Below are 18735 nucleotides of genomic sequence, written 5' to 3' on the forward strand. Positions count from 1 at the left end.
AATACCGATAAAGATATTATAATAGGCGGATTAATTAGGTCCGGCCTAATACGACTATAGACCGACCTCGCGATAACCGGGAGTGCTAGGGTTATAAGAAAAAGAGATATATCCGTATAAACTATAAGTCCCGGGATAAGGGCTTAAAGGCTAAGGGCGCCCGCGTAGCGAAGGTCTTAGCCGAAGATAGCGATATCGTTACGAGTTTAGATAGTTCGGATAATAAAGAGTCGGGAAAAGAATAGCTTTAACGCGAAAACGGGCGTTAGAGCCGATAGCCGCCCTATAGTAGGAGTAGGAGGCGTTTAAACACCTAGCTAGCGGCGACTTAGCCCTAATATTAACGCGAGTAAATAAAAGATATATATATGCTTTTATAGATACGGGTTATAACTGCTATACTACCGTGAATAAACGTTTTACCTAAAGACTTTAGTTACTATTAGTCGATAAAAGAAAACGATTACTAAAAGGATTCTTAGATATATCTAAGCCGGCTACTAGCGCCGGGATCGCTATATTTAAGCTTAAGATTAGCGGCTATATATAACGAGTCTTCGCCTATATAGTAGAAGGACTAGACTAGGATATATTCCTAGGAAAACCATGGCTAAAGTATAACGATATTATATATTACGCGAAGAATCGTAGGTTATACTATAAAGTCGCTAATATTAACCTACGATTAATAGGCGAGGAAGAACTAGCCGATATATAAGCTATCCGCGAGGTAAGGCTAGTCTTAGGATCGGTATTCGCGGCTATAATATAAGAAATAAGAAGAGAATTAAAAGGAAAAGAAAGAGACGAGTTCGACGCCTTGATCCAGGCCGTTAGTATATAGGATATTAATAAGGCTCTCCGTAAAAAGGAACCCGTGGAACCTTAGGATTATATCCTTATAAATATACTATAAGAGTTCGGCGACCTCTTTACGCCTAATAAGGCTAACGACTTACCCCCTTACTAACCGGGCGTTAACCACGAAATCACCCTAAAGCAAGGTCCTAATAGACTCGAGCCGACCTTATTATAGGGGCCCCTTTATAGTATATTAAGAGAAGAGTTACTAGTGGTCCGGAAGATACTTAACGACCTAATAGATAAGGGATTTATATAAGCTAGTAGCTCGGCGGCTACTATGCTAGTATTATTCGTGAAGAAGCTAGGGGGCGGGCTACGATTTTACTACGATTATAGAGCTTTGAATACGATTACTTAGCGAGATCGCTACCCCCTCCCCCTAATCACCGAGACCCTATATAACCTGGCTAGCGCTAAGTGGTTTACGAAGCTTAACGTAGTCGCCGCCTTCTATAAGATCCGTATAGCCCCCGGGTATAAGAGTAAAATAGCCTTTAGAACACGCTTTAGTCTCTTTAAGTAGCTAGTATACCTTTTCGGACTAAGCGGCGCGCCCGCTACCTTCTAATACTATATTAATTAGACCTTATAAGAGTTCCTTAACGACTTTATTACCGTATATATTAATAACGTCCTGATCTACTCTAGCGGATCTTATAAGGACCACGAAGCGAAGGTCCGGCTAGTGTTACGTAGGTTTATAGATACCGGCCTAAACCTAGACCCGGCTAAGTACGAGTTTAGCGTGATAATAGTGAAATACCTAGGTTTTATTATTATAGTGGATAAGAGAGTGTTTTATAACCCTAAGAAGTTAAAGGCTATCCGTGACTAGGAGGCCCCTACCTCGGTAAAAGGAGTGCGAAGTTTCTTAGGATTCGCGAACTATTACCGGATATTTATCTATGACTTTGTAGGTATTATAGCCCCCCTTTTAGTACTAATAAAGAAGGATCGACTTTTTAGGTAGGGGGCCGAAAAAAACGCCGCCTTTAAAGAGCTTAAACGACTTTTTTAGATAGAACCCGTTTTATAGTTATAGAACCTAGACCGTAAGACTATATTAGAGACTAACTATTCGGGCTACGCGTTAAGTGGTATCCTATCCTAGGTGGATAAACTAGGACGTTATTACGTAGTCGCGTATTATTTATATAAGCTTACCCTAGCGGAGTATAACTACCCTATTTATAATAAGGAGATATTAGTAATTATAAGCTATATACTCGCCTAGAAGGCATAACTAACTAGCTACGAGTAATTTATGATATTATCGGATTATAAGGCCCTTAAGTATTTTATAACTAAACGGTCCCTTACCGAAAGATAAAGTCGCTAGGCTAGCGAATTAGCCTAGTTTAACTTTATACTGGAGTACCGGCGAGGTACTAAGAACTTTATAGCGGATACGCTCTCCCGTCGCGAATAGGACGCCCTAAAGGATAGCTCGGATAACCGGGAATAAGGGCGGGTAATTTAACTAATACCCGACTCCGGGATCCCTAAAACGACCCCCGAGCCGATTATACGGAGGACGATATCCGTTAAGCGTGTATTTATAGTAGATAAAGACCTTTAATAACTTTAGGATAAAACTATAGCGACCGACCCTTAGTATTAAGGTATCCTCGCCGCGATTATTATAAGAGCTCGTAGCTTTAACCCGTCCCTTAGACTACGACTATAAATAGCGGAATACTCTTTTAACCCTATAGGATATATAACCTTCCGGGATCGCCTTTAGGTCCCGAGCTTAGGAGAAGACTCGCCGCTAAGAGGACGCTTAGTATAGGCGATCCATAACTCCGCTATTAGCGGTTACCCGGGTAAAGAGAATATAATCGCTATAATAGCCCGATAATTCTTCTGGCCTAGTATAAATAAGGATATACGGAAGTTTATCCGTAACTATAACCCTTATAATAAAGGTAACTAATAGCGGAACGCGAAGCGCGGATTATTAAAACCACTACCTATACCGGAGCGAATCCGTAGCTACCTCGCGATAGACTTTATAACGGACCTGCTACCTACCGGCGAGAGTAGAGCGCGTTATTTATAGGTGATTATAGACCGGTTAACGAAGTTAGTAACGTTAAAAGCTATAGAAATCATAAAAGTAAAAGCCTACGCGGAACGCTTCCTAACCTGTTATTTTAGGTTCTATAGTATACCCCTCTTAATCGTTAGTAACCGGGGCTTAAACTAGACCGGGAGGTTCTAGCGATACTTTTATAAGCTTATAAGGATTAAGTAGCGACTTAGTATAGCCTACCACCCCTAAACCGATAAAGGGCCCGAAAGGCTGAATTAAGATATCCAGGCCTACCTCCGTGCCTTTATATACTATTCCTAGGATAACTAGGGTCGCCTACTACCCGCCGCGTAGTTATCGCTTAATAGCAGGAAAAGCTCCACGACTTAGCTAAGCCCCTTTTTCTTAGAACACGGGTTTTATATCGACCCTATCTAAATCTATAACCCGATGCCCGTATACCTAAAGGAAGCCGCCGCTTATAACCTACTAAGTCGTTTATAGGGAGCTATAGAGTTCGTATAAGTAGCTATAGCCTTAAAGTAATTATAGGACAAGGAGTCCGCGAATAAACGGCGACTCCCGGCTAAACGCTTCGAGGTAGGAGACCTTACCTGGCTTTCTATAGCTAACTATTCCACGCCTAGACCTTCGAAGAAGCTAAGCTGGCTATACTAAAAGTATAAAGTCATAAAAGTAATTAACTCTTATATCGTTAAGTTAGATATACTCTCGGGGATATATCCCCGCTTCCACGTCGATATCCTAAAGCGAGCTAGCCGCGACCCCCTCCCTGGATAAGTCGTAACCGACCTATAGCCCGAACCGATCCGGGACGCCCTTTACGGTAACGAAGAGTAGGAGGTAGAAAGTATCTTATTATAACAAAAGGAAAGTCCGTAGACTTTAGTTAAGGAAAAGATATTATAGAAAAGGCTCGATAGCTTAGTATCGTAGAGTGATCATAGTATATTCGTTAACTAAGCGCTGACTTTAAACTAAGACTTTAACTTAAGGGATTAAACTGATCCCTTAATGTACGTATAGAGGTAGGTTCGGATCGGTAGTCCGTGCACGGCTATCGGTCCGACTATATGCCGATGGGTCTGCGATTATCTCGTTATACTACCCCCCCCCCTGATAAGTCTGGTCCTATAGACTTATATTATCGTGATGCCTTTAATTACGCGTTTATCGCGATTAATTGTCTCTATCTGGTTCTAAGCGAGCCCTCGTTAAAAACCCGTAGGGAAAAAGAGTGGCCGCTCCTTTTGTTTTCTTCGGCGTTCTATCGCTAACTATATACCTCGTGATTTATCCGAATATTACTATAGAAACTCCGCTATGCTTATTATTATTACCTGTGGTTATCTAACCTTTCGCGGATATTATGCCTAGCCTTAGGTAACCGTTTAGCGACGAGTATATAGTCTTATCACGTAATTTTTCCTTATAGTATTTGATTTTCCTCCTGCACCTATCTTTCCTTTATTATAATCGCCGACTACACGGCGATAATTTATTATTTCCTATCTATTAATTATTATCGTTTTTTCGCCGTCCACTTACCGCTATATCGGATATTTCTCTGCAGGTGGTTATTATTATAAGTAAGCGTCTATTTAATAAAGCTTAGGGATGGTTCGGCCTTATCGCCGACAAAGCGCTTTACTAGCGTTATATTACTTAATTAGGTAGTTATATTAAGGTTAAATGCCTTAATAAGTTTACTGGCCGTGTAGGCGCTAGCCGCTGCGTTACTTACGGCCATGACTAGTAATAATACACCGCCGTATATTCGACGATCTTTTAGCGTTTCTTTATTTTTATACTAATTGTTTTTTTTTATTAGATTCCGGAGTTCTTAATAGGTATAGCTTAGCTGCTTTAGAATTATAGTAAGCGTATACTTAATAAGAACGACGACTTAACGCCGATCCAGCGTTAACGCGCCTATGCCCGTATCTTTAATACCTATAAGTGGTTCCGGGCGGTTATCCTGTATAGCGACTATAAGCTTCCTATTAAAGCTATAAGTTTCTATTTCCGCTAAGCGTTCGGCGATCCTATACTAATTATTAATAGAATTAGCAGCTCCTCTTAGATAAGGTTACTTCTTTACGCTCGGTTATAACGTTAGAATTTATATACCGCCTTAGCCGTGTTACCGATAATAACGCCTCGGTCCTTTTAGACCAGATCCATCCGCCTTAAGAGGACGACTTACGGGATATCACGTCCCTTTAGCGCTGCCTCGCCGATCTATATACTATATATCGCCGCCCCTATCCCGATAAGGATAATTAGGAGAGTATTCAGGCCTTTCCGGCGCTACTTAGTCTCGCCGCTCTATTAGCGGCTATCGACGAGCCTCGCCGCCCGCTCCTTGGTTATTATTTTACTGGCCGTATAGCGACTCCTTATTATAGTTATATACCCCGGGCTAATCCCTTTATTAGCTAGCTTCCTACCACTAAGCCGGCGCCTAAGTCTCCTTATCCCCCTTATCGATATACTCCTATCTCCTCGCCCGCCGCTAATAATACCGATAAGGAGGAAGCAGTCCCTAGACCCTTTTATCCTAACCGCTATGGCTATTCGTCCGGCGCAACCTTAGGCGTAAAGACCGACTTTTATGGTTTTAACGATTAATTTCTTTTCTTTTACCCGCCAAGCCTTTACTGGTATTAATCGCCCGTAATAGCGTTAAACTTTATACTAATAGTTTAGGATTTAGGACTAGTCGGGGCATTAATCCTGTTTATTAAGTTATTATAATAAAACGTTATTATAGCCTATAATCGAGTTTTTATTTTTATATCCGATAACCCTTCGGCGCTTTATACTATCTTATAGTCGTCCTACTTTTTATATATATATTTCTTATGCTTCTAGTACCTTTTCCGGCTCCCTGGAGCGTTTTCTAGGTAGTCCTTTAGTTCCTAGGTATTATACTCTACTGGCCAGCCTGCCTACTTTATAAGATAGAACGTTTTCCTTTATTCTTCTTTATAACTAACGATATCTTCTACCTCCTATTTATCTTACTCCTCCTCTAAGAGCGGGAGATCCTTCGCCGATAGCTCTACGGCTACTCGGTCTTTCCACGGTTCTAATAAGGATACCGGGAATATATCGTGTATCCTCGTGTATTATAAAGGAAGGCGAACCCTATATACCTACTCACCGATCCTTTTAGTTACCTATACTCGAATATATCACGGTGCTAGCTTCGACCCTTACCGGAATCGGAAGTTCCTTATAGATAGTCTAACGATATCGCCTACCTTATATTACTATAGCTAGTAGCGTTTATTATAGTGCCGAGCCTAATACTCCGTGGCACGCGCCTAGTATTCGCGGACCTTTCGCCGAACTTCCGCTAGCTTCTTAATACATTCTTAAGCGCCTTATACCCGGGTATTATCCTTAGGGCGGATATATTCTACTATATATAGATAGTACCCGTATAACGCTTTATACGGCGAAATACTAAGCGAGGAATACTCGCTATTATTATAAGCGAACCCCGCTTCTAATAATTAAATAGGCCACTATATCGTTATATCGCTAGCGATTATTCGTAGGTACTTAATTAGGAATTAATATATTCGTTCCGTCTAACTATCCGTTTACGGGTAGTATATAGTAGATAGTCGCCGAGCGTTTACCCGCTTACGGCAGAACTCTATCTAAAACTAACTAATAAATAGCTTATCCCGGTCTATTATTATACCCTCCGGGCTACCGAATCGGAACTTAACCTCCTTATATAGTAACGCCGTTAGCTAGGGTACTATTAGGTCCTTCCGTGTAGGAATAAACAGGGTATATTTTATATACTAGTCGATAACTATTAAAATAGCGTCGTATATTTGCCTGTCGGCCCCTTTTATAGGCGGTAGACCCGTGATAAAATCTATACTAATCTCTTAGAACGGATATATAGGTAATGGCAGCGTTTATAGCTAACTATACGGCTTATATCGTGGCACCTATACCCCTTAATATACCGAATATACGGCGATATAATCGCGAACGTCCGCCGCTAAGTCCACCTAGTAGAACTTTCTTAAAATCAGCTCGAGCGTCTTATTCGCTCCTATATACCCGGCTCGGGGGTTATCGTGGTGCTATTATAGGACCTCCGCCCTTAGGGCGCCCTATATAGGTAGTACTAACCGTCCCTTAAATAATAGTATATCCTTATCTCTAAGAGAGTACCCCGCTCTTTTTCCGGTCCCTCGGCGAATATTCTTAATTAAGGATATATAATCCGGGTTAGTGGTCTATAGCCCTCTAACCAGATCTTCTAGTTCCTTACTAATAATATACCGACCTACCGTTTTATTCCTGGCTAGCTCTTTAGCTATAGAATATAGGATATACTAATCCGGTATTATAGTAACCCTAGCCTTATTAGCCTCGGGCATCGGCGATATCTTATTAGCGACCCTTTACTAGGTAATCGCCCTATAACCTATATCTTATATTTAGGAGCGGGTAATAGCAGCGACGATAACACGCCGGGTGCCGTTAATAGGACGTAGGGGTTATAGCCCTCTTCCGTCCTTATCTCTTAAGCTAGGCAGGGCCCCCTCCTATAAAGTCTATGCCCGCTTACGCTTACTAGGCCTGTATTTAGGTAGCGTTACCCGAGCGGCTTAAACGTATACGATCTTTACCGTGTTACTTATTAGGGTAAGGTGGATACTCGCGATCCGTTAACGGACGCTTATTAGGAGGTTACTAACTAATCGTAACCTTTATGATAGGGTAAGAAGTATATTATCGTATAGCGTCTTATCCACTATATAATCCGGCCGTCTTAATAGGCCGTTTACCGGGTTCGTCTTACCCGGGCGGTATTAAACCTTAAAGTGGAATAATAATAATCGGTACACCTATTTAGTAAGCCTTCTATAAAGGTCCCGCGCCGGCATATTTAGCGCGCCTTTAAGCGCCTAATAGTCCGTTAGTATAATAAACGCCTACCCCGTGCCTTCGAGATAGTAACGCTAATACTTAAGGCTTTCTACTATAGCTAATAGCTCCTATTATCCTATACCCTATTATTACTCCGTCTCGGAAAGCTTCCGCGAGAAGTAAGCGACCGGTCGCTATCTAGTCTTATACTTCTAACTTAGGATCCCGGAAATAGCCTTATTCAAGGTATCCGTCTTAACCCTTATATCTAGCACCGGATTCTAGTGCCGTAGAATAGTCGCCGACCCGAAGGCGACTTTTAGTAGCTTAAACGCCCGCTTAGCGTTATCCGGGAACTTAAAAGGTCCTTTCTTCTTACCCGCTTAACTACCCTTTAATAGCGTAGTTAGCGGCGTTATAACCCGGGAGTACCCCTTAATAAACCTTTTATAGAAGTTAGTAAAACCGAGGAAGACTTAGATATCCCGGAATAACTTAGGCGCCGGCTACTCGGCGACCGCTTATATACGTTCCGGGTTTATCGCGATACCTTCGCGGGTTACTATAAACCCTAAGAAGTCTACCCGGTTATAGTAAAATTCGTACTTTAATAGTTTCGTGTATAGCTAGGCCCTATAAAGCCGATCTAAGACCTTCTTTAGGTCCTTTAAATACTATTCCCTTAATATAGAATATATAAGGATATCGTCTAGGTAAGCGATATAATATATATCTAGTAAACCGGCGAGCCCTTAGTAAACGTACGCTTAGAAGGTGGCCGGAGTATTTATTAGCCCGAATAATATAACTATATACTCGTAGAGGCTATATCGTGTTCTAAACGCCGTTTTCTAGCGGTCCTCCTTCTTAATCCGGATCCTATAATAGGTATCTCGGATATTTACCTTAGAAAAGTACTTTGCCCCGGCGAGCCTATCTAATAGCTCGCCGACTAGGGGTAGAGGGTACCTGTTCTTAATCGTTATAGCGTTTAACCCTTAATAGTCGACGCAGAGTCGTAAGCTGCTATCCTTCTTAGGCATAAATAGCACTAGTAAGCCTATAAGGCTTATTAACTGTTAAATATAACCGCTCGCTATCCCTTCAGCGATATACTTCTTTAGCTCTTTTAGCTAGGCTTAAGATAAGGGATATAATAGCCCGAATAGCGGTTCCTTCCTATCTTATAAGTTAATCGTGTATTCGGTGTCCTTTAGTAAGGGCGGCTCCTTCGCGGCCTGCTCCGAAAATATATCCTAGTAGTTAGCGATTTCCGGCAGTAGCTTAACGACTAGTCCGTATATCACCTTATCGTCGTCTATAGACGGAATAGTTATATCCGGTATCCCTAGTACGATAGTAGTAGCGGTAGCGATATATATAACGTACGCCTTTACGCGCTTTTTAATAACCTCGCGAGCCTATAGCTCGGGGTCTATAATTAAGATCGGCCTATAGATAAACGTTTAGCGAGCCGTATTAATTATAATACCTTCCTAAGCTATACTATTATTTAAGAGTAGTAATTATCTAGTACCCTTAGGTTAGTCCGTATATAGGAAGACCCTTTTTAGTAGGCGTGGCCGTCCCTCTACGTCTAGTAGATAAAAAGCTAAGCCGTACGCTCCGCGAACCCTCGCCGGGCTATTATCGAAGCCTTTAATCTCCGGAGTCTTAACCTCTAAGAGCGGTTTTAACCCTAGGCGTTTCACTAATACCGGGCTAATAATATCTACCTACGTATAGGTATCTAAATCCACGCTAAACTCGATCTCCTTCCCGTAACGGATTACTATCGCTATAGATCTCGCTACCTCGCTAACTATAATCGCTAGCCGGTTATCGGGTATAGGTCCGGCCCCCTTATTATTTACGCCGACTCGTTTCCTAATAAATAGAGTTCCCTGACTCGAATATCGTTATCGAGGTCGTTATATATAGCGTGCACGTTACTAACACGGGCATGACTTTTCGCCGCCCTGTTATTAGCCGTTATCCGTTATTCCTTATTACTATAATAGTCCTTAGAACGGTGACCCTTTTTACCGTAGTTATAGCACTTGCCCGTGAAGGCACGCGTGCTAGGCTGCGTTTACGAAGGCTTAGGGCCTAAGCCCGATACCTTTTAACCTATTAGGGGCGCCCCCTTCGAGTCCGTCTTACCTGGCTCGGCGGGCATACGCCGACTAGTCGCCGGGGTGCTTACCTGACTTAAGTAACCGTCCGAATACTAGAAGTTTAATAGGGTCCTTTTATAACCGGTACCCGATCGCTTACTGCTCGCCTTCTTAATAGGGCTTATATCCTAGAATAGCTACGCCTTTTAAGCTAGCGTTATAGCCTTATCTAGTTTAGTCCTCCGCTCTTATATCTTATCCTTAATACGTAAAGGTAGCCGGCTAAAGTAGTTATAGGCATGTTCCTCGCTTCCGCTTATCTCCTAGCCTAGTAGCCTATACAGGTTATCCTATTATTCGAATAGCTTTCTTAGCGTTATATCGCCGGTTATTCGTAGCTTACGAAGTTCTTTACGGTAATAGTACTATTATATATCCCGGGATAAATACTCTCGCCGAATAAACACCGTAAAGTCGTTCTAATTCGGGTTAGCGATCTTCCTAGTATAGTGCCTCTAGGATATCTAGAAGGTATATTCGAGCTTTATTAAAGCCTATTCGATCTACTATAGCATTAGGGTACTAGGTCTAAACTAATTCCTAGCCTTAATTACTATTAATTAATCGTCGATTTTTATAACCGTGGATAACTCTTTAATTAGCTTATAATTATATACCGATACACCGAGTAAGGACCCGGCTCCCCCGACACGGCACCGGTAAGGTAGCGATACTGCTTATTAAGACCACCACGCCGGAAGGCGCGGAAAGCCTCGTATAGAATAGTCTCCTCTTCGAAGGTGGCAGCTTCCTATATAAGCCTTATAACCCGGATATAAACCTTTTACGGTACTATACCTGCCTATAATTCGGGTATAGGGCCGCCTAGTGCCTAGAGGTAGAGAAGCGGTGCCGCTACTACGCTAAACCCGAGTCCACCTATTAGGATAGCTTTAAGAACTACCTAGCGTTAGCCCCGAAAGCTACCCGGAGGTACGCCGCTTATAATAGGAACCATAAAGCCTTTAACGACGCCTATTAAGTTAGAAAATAAGAAGCCGCGAGAGCCTAGGAAGTATATAAATACCGGGTAAGAGAATTCGATATCTCGAGGTAGGCTAAGGCGGCGTATTAGCGATCCCGCCCCCGCTATCCCTTACCCTCCCCCTCCCCTACCCTATTATAGGCCGCCCCTATCCGCCGCGGCCCCGGCCACCCGCCGAAAAGACCCCGCGAATACCACCTGGCCTCTAGACCCCTAGAGCCCTTCCTTATCCCCTATAGGACCGACCCGACCCCGATATAAGACACCTAGGAGGCCGTACTAGCCGGGTTAACCTTAAACCCCCCCCCCTCTAAATAATAAACCTCCGTATCCTAATATAGAATATAGGGGCTAAATAGGCCTAAGCGGAGCTTCCGCTATAAGCCCGTACTAAGTATAATATAATAGCTATCTAAGAGCCAGGGCTTAACCCCTTTATAAAAGAACCTAAAGCCCTAAGTAAGGCTCCGTACCTCCTAATCTAAGGAGGCGGCAAAGCCCTACTTTATATCCATAAACGATACCCCCCTAGTATATAGATATAGCGAGCCTACCAGGACTCCTATATAGTCACCTTTAGCATAGGTAACTAAGCTATCACGATCTAATTAATCTACTCTAAGAACTACTAATCCGCCTTTACCCCGTGGTATACTCCCTTAACTATAGATCTCGCGGGGGCCCTACCCCGGGGCCGCTATATCCTCCTCGGAGACTTTAACCTCCACTATCCCCTCTAGGCTAGCTACCCTAGATTCTATCCTAAGTCTAGCACCCTTCTTAAGCTAACCGCCCGCTAAAACTTTAACCTAGTTACCCCCCCCCCGGGATAACCACCTAGTATAGGCTAGGCCGGCGACTAAGCACTATTAACCTTATCTAGGCGTCCTAGGGGCTCCGCTACGGCTATAACGGTATAGATAGCGAGGTTATCGGATCGGACTACCTCTCCTAAACCGCGACTATCCACCTTAGTATAGACCGCTTTACCGATACGGCCCCGCCACGGCCCCCTAACCGCCTTTACTAGGTATAAAAGGAATTCGTACCCTCCCTTACCTACTAGGTAGCCCCCGGGATCCTTTTACGACTAGGCCCCCTAATAACGCCCTCTAATATCGATAAGGCCCTTAACTAGCTAATACACGACCTTATTATCGTTACCGATTAGATAGCCCCGCGATACCGACCCGGCCCCCCCGGCCGCCTACCTTACCCGTAATAGATTAATAAACTAATATCCTTAACCTAAAAAGCCTATAAAATATATAGGCGATATATAGCGAGGAAATCACGGAATAGGTAAGAGGAGTATAGGTAAGCCGAGCTCCGCTATAATAAAGCTATAGCGGCGGCGAAAAGGTAATATTAACGCTACCTCCTTTACTCGACCTAAGCGAATAACAGGCTCCTCTAAAGGCTTTAAAGATAGGCCCGAACTAAGGGATACTAACCGCCCAGGCCCCCTATTATACCCCCGTTACGCTATAACTAGGGCGATCCTATAAGATCCTATAATAAGAAGGCAGATATCCTATACGCTAAGTTTCCCCCCCCCCCCCCCCCGGGGACTCGGACCCTAGGCCCCTAGGCCGGGTATACCCCTCTAGGTAGGATATAAACCAGACCGTTATTATAGCGGATATTTAGGGCTGCCTCCGCTAAACTAAACTATAAGCCGCCCCCAGCCCGGATAGCTTCCCTATAGGCCTCCTAAAGGCCTACGGCCCAGTCTTATATTAGATCCTAGCCACGATCCTCTTAGCCTACTTAGCTATAAGTTACTTCCCGCGCTACTATTATACCGCTACCGTCGTGATTATCCGAAAGGAAGGCCGCTTATAGGGCGACTATAAGATAGCTAGAGGCTAATAACCGACCTCCCTCCTTAATACGATTAGAAAGTTACTTAAAGGTATTATAGCGGACCGCTTCGCGGCTATAGCGGAGGAATACCGGCTACTCCCTAACGGCTAGATAAGGAATAGACCCGGGCGTAGTATAAAGACGGCTATTTAGTATACGATAAAAGCCGTTAGGGCCGCCTAGGCCCTAGGCGGTACCCCCACGGTGCTTTAGCTAGATATACGCGGGGCCTTTAACACTATCCCCTACGCTAGACTTCTTAAGTCCCTTAAACGTAAGGGTTTCCTAGACTAGGCCGTCTAGCTAACTAATAGCTTCCTCTAAGACCGGATAGTCTACCTCCTTTTTAATAGCTAGACGGTAACCCCGCGGCCCCTATATACCGGCGTACTATAAAAGTCTCCGGTCTCCTTAATCCTCTTTATCTTATATATTTCTACTCTATATAAAAAACTCGAATACGCCGCGAGAACTATTATTATCGGCTTTACCGATAATATAAATATTATCGCCTTTAGCTATATAAAGGCCTAAATACGGCACCGACTCGCCTCCGCTTAGCGGATATATAAAGCTTAGTCCTAGGCGAGCGGCCTCTAATTCGAGCCCTTAAAATACGTCTTTATACCCTTTATAAAATCCTACTCCCTATCCCTATTACCCCTTTACCTCGGCACCGTTCCGGTACCGCCCTTAGCGGAGGCTAGGTTCCTTAGCGTATAACTAGACCAGAAACTAAACTTCTTACGATATAGGAAGGAGATCTAGAGTAAACTAATAATATAGAACTACGCCCTAACCCGGCTCGCTATAATAGCCTAAGGCTATAGCTTCGCCGACGCCTAATACCTTTATACCGCTATAATCCGCCTAGCTATTTCCTATTATACCCCTACCTTCTATAAAATCACTAATAGACCCCGCCGCGGCCTCGCTATAGCTCTAAGCTCGGCCTAAAATAAGTGCCTTAGGACTATTACGGGAGCCTATAAGGCTACGCCGATCCGGATCCTAGAAAAAAAGACGTTTATCCCCCCCCTTAACCTATATCTTACCCGCCTTATAGCTAAGAGAGCTCTTAACTACTAAAATACCGGAACTAAGGGACTTATCCTAGCCGGCGCCTAAGCCGCTATAAGAGTATTAGCGGCACTAAGGCGTAGCCACGTCGCCTAATAAGTACTTACCTAGCCCGCTTAATCCTTTACCGCCTAGGACTAGGTAAATAATTCTAACCCGGACGCTGCCCTCTAAGAGGAGTAGAAAAAAAGGTAGCGGGACTTAGGATCTACGCGGAACCCGACCTATACTATAGCGGTATTAGATTAAAACCTATATAAAAAAGACCTTTAGAGATATAAAGGCCTCCTAAAGCCATAAAGCTCTATCCTTACCTAGATCCGCTCTAAGAAACTAGGCCTTAGAGCCTTCCTCTTTAAAGCGAGGGTCCCCGGCTTCGCTACGGCCCGGTGCCCTTACGGCGATAGGGGGGCGGAGATAGCTAAATATATTATCCTATAGTGCCGTAGTATTACTCTAGAATCGCGACGGGACCTCTATAGTACTATAGGGAGGCCGATCTCGACTAGGGGAGACCTTTTTTACGCCCTAAACCACCCCGAAAAGGTAAAAGTAATTATAAAATAATTCCTACGCCTTAGCCGTTTAAACGACTTCCGTCTTACTCTAAAGATTATAACAAACTATACCTTAAAGACCCCGTAGCGGGACTAGCCTGGTATAGAGGATATAAAATAAAGATAACACCTAACCTAGACTTTCGTATTTATTTAAGGGCCCTATATACCGGGGCTCTAGCGGTACCGAAAGGATATACCTTAGCGGCCTTTACTCTTTACTTAGCCTTATTTCTAGCACCCTCCTCTTTACTCTTACTCTTAGTAATACTATTACTATTAGCGTTATATTCGCGGCCCTATCCCGCTATATTAGCTTTACTCTACTATAAAGGGACTATAAGGATATATACGGCCACCTTTAATAAAATAGTAATTATTCCCTTTAACCGATTTAATTAACGCTCTAGGCTAGCTAGCATAGTATCGCTACCGCGGCGGCGGCTAGCAAGGCAAGCACGCCTAGCGGCGCGCTTAAAGGATACCACCGCCGCTATAAGTCGACCCTAAGCTTATTCTAGGTTAGCGCGGTATAGCCTCGGCACCCCTAGGGCCTTAACTTATAACCACTCTATCACCGCCCTTACTAATAGCCGCTATATACTCTTAATAACGCTTAAGGACGCGCTATTAGTGCTTTAAAGCTATAGCTAGAACCTATTCTAGATATCAGAACCCGCTATTACCGCCCCGGCACCACTAAGACACCACTATAAGACCGACTTATATCCTTATAAGTCCGCTAACTATTAGTATACTAATAGTAAGCTACGCCCTTTCTAATAGTATTAGTATATACTTCTATATCTTCGGGTTTTTCGCCCCTAAGGCGTTTAGTGTATCTAAGGCATTTACTTAAAGTTAGAGACGGCCACCTAGCGGTATCACTCCGGCACCCTAAGGGCACCTTTAGGAAAACCTATAGTAACACCCGCGCGGCTTTAGCATTATAATAACAGGAATTACCCTTCTTCTTAGGCTATTTCTTCTTAGGCGGTATCTAGGAAGCTATTAATACCGAGCTTAGAATTAACGCGCCCCCTCGCGGTACCCCCTCGAACTTATATTAAAGACTTCGGGCTATTAGTTATTTTAACTATTATTTTAACTAACTATAGCCTATCCTATTAGCCCGCCCTAAAACCGCTAACTCCCTACCTATATTACCGCGCTACCACTTATAAATTAACGCTATTATAAAAAAGCGGAAAATAGCGACCCGGCCTATCCACGACTTATTAAACGCTTTATTAGTAACTACGGCACGGAGCCAGGAATAAAGGCGGGAGAAGGGGGGTAGGCGGCTTAATAGGAAACCTACGATATCGCGATAGGAGGGTTAAAGGAGGGAAAATAAGAAGAAGGGCGGAGGCCCTTAAAATTTTCTATTAACCTAACTATAACTATAGGAAGCTACCGAATTCGGCAGGCATATATAATAAAGGCAGGAGCCCCTACTAAATCCCCCGCCTAAAAGGAAGGTATAAATAAACCGGCTACCCCGATATAGGGAGGATTCCTAGAGCACGGAGCCGCCGCGGACCTCTTTTAGCCCCCTGTATAGGGTACCGCGTCTCTAGGCTAACTCACAACCCCTAGCCTGCTACCTTCCTGTTAGCCACTAGACTAAAGGTATAATCCAGATACGTATTAAGCCACCACCGGGGCCGTCGAGGCCCCGTTACGGCACCGATCCTAGCAAGGAGAGTATAGGGGTTTTTCTACCCGAACGGGTTTTTCCCCCCTATAACCATCTAAGAAGGACCGTATAGCCTAAGCCGGGCTCCTAGACTAGTTAGGATAGCGGAGTAAGAGAATAATAATAATAATAATAATTATATACCAGCGGTTTTTCGTAATCACGCCGGGGCGCCGGTTATTCGGCAAGCTTCTCTATAATTACTCGGTTAATTTCGCTTTATTACTAGAGATTCTGCGAAAACATCGTAATTAACGCCTCTTACGTTAACGTTAAGGGGCTAGCGGCGGATCGCCGATCGACTTATAAACCACTATTCTTAGCACTAAGCGTAACCGGCGTATCCGTTAACCCCTTATTTTTATCCGATAGTCCCTATTTAGCTACCGTCGTTATTAACTTCGGTACGGTAGGCGGCTACCTGGCGTCCGTTTTATTAGCTCCCCCCCGGGGGGACGCTTATTCCTCGAGTCCTTCTCGGTGGTATCTTCGGCCTAACTACCTTAACGGTATAGAAGTTAAAGAATTATAACGAAAGGAAAGTCCGTAGACTTTAGTTAAGAAAAAGATATTATAGAAAAGGCTTAATAGCTTAGTATCGTAAAGTGATCGTAGTATATTCGTTAACTAAGCGCTGACTTTAAACTAAGACTTTAACTTAAGGGATTAAACTAATCCCTTAACGTATGTATAGAGGTAGGTTCGGATCGGTGGTCCGTGCACGGCTATCGGTCCGACTATATGCCGATGGGTCTACGATTATCTTGTTATACTTATATATACGGAATAAGCGGCGAGGTTATAGTATACGATATAAAGTATTAGTGCGCTAGGCAGGTTACGTAGAACCTACTTAGGAACCGTTAGACGCCGTAAAGGATACTATGGTGTTAAATGTTTTTAAGGTAAAATACGGCCTGGCTAACACGAATAACGGGCCTCTATAAGATTATACTACGAAGTATACACGAAGATAAGGGGACCTAGATATAAGGGGAGGACGACCTCTAGTCGTAAGTTAATTAAGGGGGGGGAATTTACTAGCCCGCCTACTGGTTCCTAAAGAGGCAGATAATGCCTCCGTAAAGGACTTTAGTTAGCGGTATTACTACCCGAACCGCCCTTATTACTGCTATTACTATTACCGGTAATAGGGTTACTACCTCCCTAGAGGGCAGCGAGAATGCCCTTTAGGAGGCGTGTTATCGCGGCGCCCTGGCCTTAAACCTCCTAGCGGAGGGCCTCCACCTCGCGGCGGAGACCCTCGCTATTATTAATAGGGGCGGGGGCGGCGTTAGTGGTGGTGGTGGCGGTGGCGGGGGGTTCCTTAGATAATAAGGCATAGTAGTCGCCGCGAGCTAATTCGAAGGCTTCGCGGAGCTAGACCAGAGTTAGTAGTAACCTTAAAGAAGGTTCGGGATTATTTATATTATCGTTATCTAGATTATCGCGTATAAAGCGACCCGTAGTAGTTATAGTATAAATAAATTTAGTGGCGCCGGGAGGGAGCTAGGGATATTAGTCTTAACTACTTAGCTTATGGATTATAAGGAACTTATTAGGCGGTAGGCGTGGGATCCTATAGTATACTCGTAGTATTTAGGCTTTTTACGGGCGGCGCCGGGCCTAGACTAGTTATAACACGTCTAGTTAAACTTTATTTTAATACCTATAATACGATTAGCGTAGGGGCGGCAGAAATCGTTATAATAATAACTAGGAGGATAGGTCGGACCGCAGGGTCGCTTATTAGGCGTGCTAGCCTACTAGAGAGTTAGTAAGATCCTTATAGCGAAGTACTAGGCCTTATCACGAACCTCCTTTTTAGCCGGACGCTTACTAGTATTCGCTATAACAGTAAGAGCCTCCTCGGCTATGCTTTTAACCGATTAATAGCGTTCCTCCTTATTAATAGCAGGGGGGGGGACGCGATATCGCCGGCGACCGGCTGCTTTTTAATAGTGCCTTTATAGGCGTAGCGGGCGCTACGGCGGGGGGCGGATATCTAAACGCACTCTATTAGCTATAATCTAACGGATCGATAGGAGGACGTATCGGGAGACTTATAATAGTTAATTAAATAGTTAAAGGGACGTTATTTATTAAATAGACGAAAAGACTATAAATACGGAACGACTACGCCGCGAGTTAGCGGAGAATAACACGGCCCTAAGCGCGGAATAAGCGATAGAGCTTACTACTAAAATAACGTTATAGGCTTATAAAAGAAGAATTAACTATAAATAAAAAACCGGGTAAAGCTACGCTTATACTATAATATCGAGCTACGGAATACGATAAAAGCCTATAGAGCTATTTATTATAATAGTTTACGAATAAAGAGGAAGGAGTAACCGGGCGTTTTCGATATAAAGGGTAAGCGCTTAGCGTGTCACAGAGCGCTAGCGACTTAGGAGCGAAGTCGCCGCGAACGCCGCGCGACGCGAATATATCCGATATAAGGGAGGATATATACCTCCCTCGCGACGCGTTTAGAAAATAATAGGTTTAGCGCTTAGTTATTACGGTCCTGGAGGGGGGGGGGG

This window comes from Sodiomyces alcalophilus (assembly GCF_042370955.1).
Source record: "Sodiomyces alcalophilus JCM 7366 unplaced genomic scaffold ACRALscaffold_6, whole genome shotgun sequence".
NCBI classification, from domain to species: domain Eukaryota; kingdom Fungi; phylum Ascomycota; class Sordariomycetes; order Glomerellales; family Plectosphaerellaceae; genus Sodiomyces; species Sodiomyces alcalophilus.